We start from the raw sequence: 2799 nt of genomic DNA, 5'->3' as shown, positions 1-2799 counted from the left end.
ATATATATATATATTAATTTTTCTCTTTTCTTCCCTTTCTGCATATCTTTTCATCCCTATATACGTCTCCATCTATTTATTAAACCTATTTTTATCACGCAAAAATACTGAATTCTAACGCCTTTCTTTATGATTGTATTTAAATACCAAACAGGTTTATAGCTTTAAAATCTTCATTGAAGGCGTGCACTGTAAACTAAAACTACTTCGTAAAAACTTGTATGGATAACAAAACACTTGAACTATTCTGTTTTTCTTCTCTTCTTTATCATTTTCTTCTACCGGTTTTGTGACTTCAAAGGTCACTCTTCAGGATGTAATCGTACAGATAATCTATGATAGAAATATTCAAATGCCACTTTTCAACTAAATATAAAAGACCTGAATTAAATACATATTTTTCAAAATGTACAAACATAATAATGTAAACCTTAAGTAAATTAAATACATTAAAATATATTCAAAAATAAAGTAGTTAAAGCTTATCAAATATGCTTTCTTTTATATTCCTTTATCATTTTTCTTTTGATTAAAACTTTATTTTAATTATACTTTCTCCTGTTATCATAGAAAAATAGTATATTTCCATAATCTTTATCAATTTAATACGTAATATTCTTTTTAGTTACTGTATTGTATTTGGTTCCTATTAATAGTTTTTACCGTTGCACAATTCCAACTAACCTTACTCAACTACTGGTACTTCTGTGGTGTTTAAAAAATACGAAATATTTTTCAAAAATTAATCTTTTAGTTTTATATAACATACAAAAGAGTTAACAGAGCAGCAGAGAAAAATTTGCCTTACATTTACAAAAGCTTAATTTACTAAAGAAAAACACAACATAGAAACCTACAGACTTTAAACCAGATACAAAATATAGGAATATACAAAACAATTAGAAAACCTGCCTTGATCAACGTAATTTATTTCTTTTTACAGTTGATTACTAATAAGCATTTTAAATGATTTCCTACTTAAACAAGATATAGATATTGTTTATACACATTAACACCAGTTCTCAAACCGCCATTAAAAAATTCTGGTAACGTATTCTGTTGTTTAAGATTAATTTTTTTAATGATTCGAAATTCAATTTCTAGCTAGGTTTTTATGATTTTATTTGTAATTCTATTTTTGGCAGATAAATGGTTTTAAATTTAACAAGATAACGCAGAATTTATTCTAAGTCCTTCAAAATTTCAGCATTTCACAAATAACTGAAACTTGACAGACTAATGGGCTTATATACTCATTACGTTGTTTCGCCGAAAACTGTAATAAGATATATCTAAGACAGGGAATCTGGCCTCGTTCTTAGTCAGTAGAGATGGCTGTAAGACTGTGAACTTAACATTATTTAAGAGATTACGTTGCTTGAATGAATACAGACCTTTCGAACCCAACTACAGGTTAAGAAGTATTCTATATGTTTGTACTGAGTATTTAGTGTTGACTGTTTTACGGTATTGTAAGGAAATTCAAATCGTCGAAAATCTTGAACGTTATGTCAAAGTAGTTAATATCAGGAATGGATTGTGCAGTTTTTAAAAATCAAAGGACTAAAAAATCGCATTAGAAAATTCTGTTTCTAAGGAAAATCCATAAGTTACCAATCTTAAACTAACTGATGTTATGCAGTTAGTAATTATGAATATGATCTTGTGCTAATGTCAGATTAAAACCTTTTTTTCCCGTAGTCAAATAACTAAAAAAACATTGGTTTGTGTAGTGTAAAAAAATGTGTCTGTCAAAGGATAATCTTCGTTCACAGGCTCATTGTAATCGTGTAATTATTGTGTAAGTAATGTAATTGTGTTAAATTAACAAAAAATAACACTAATTGGTACTTTGCAACTGGTAAAACATGGCTTAAGGTTGTGAACATAAATTTGAGTCTGAGAAAACTATACGACTTGTCTTTTGAAAATAAATTTTGGTAGCTAAGTACTAATTTTATATATAATCTAACTGATTTAATCTAGCCGAATAGTTGCAAACAATAATTTGATCTATAAAGGTATAAAAGTGTGTGTGTAAAAAAAAAAATCTAATGTTATGTTAAGCTCCTTTTGAGTGGCATTCTTTCATCGATCCACCTCGGATAGAGAGAGTTGATATCGCTCGAAACTACAGTTATTAGATGATCATTGTTGACTGATTGCAACTATAATAATAGATGAAGGTATAAAGCTTTCTTAATTTGAAGCTCGAATCAGCGAATGTTTATATGAGACTTTATGATGCTGTTATATGAACATAATTAGTTCTCCACGTTTAGCTAAAGTTTAATTATATCTGCCACTAAATTTGAGCTACTGCCTTGAGTGAAACAAGCCACTCAGTAGCACATGGCGCTACAACGGTTTTGAACAGAATCGAAGCGACTGACTGTCACTTCGATAGCTGAAAGTGCGGGACGTGATCAGTATGAACTTAGGATCTTCTAATGCACAGTTCGACACGCTAACCACTAAGCCACGCCCGGCCTCAAGCATAACTTAAAAAAAAAAACAGTTAAAAATTTTGATAATGAAATAAATACTCTTAAGTAGCCTTGCAACACTTTTTTCCAAATTAGTAGATCAAGTGCTCTCTCTACTAACATATATATTTAGTTTTATGTGGTGTATGAGAAAAAGGAGGAGTGAAAGAAACGGTTCATCGTACAACTCGTGTGATAAGTGAAACGTCAAGTAGGACAATCTATAGATGCAAATCATCTTGATGTAGTTAAAAGTTTTTAGCTCATGCAGTCATACTGGATTGGTAGTCTTTTCTTATCTATTTCATATTCA

This window comes from Limulus polyphemus, unplaced genomic scaffold (assembly GCF_000517525.1).
Source record: "Limulus polyphemus unplaced genomic scaffold, Limulus_polyphemus-2.1.2 Scaffold1235, whole genome shotgun sequence".
NCBI lineage: Eukaryota > Metazoa > Arthropoda > Merostomata > Xiphosura > Limulidae > Limulus > Limulus polyphemus.
The sequence above is the reverse complement of the archived record's forward strand: the minus strand, read 5'-3'. Positions refer to the sequence as shown.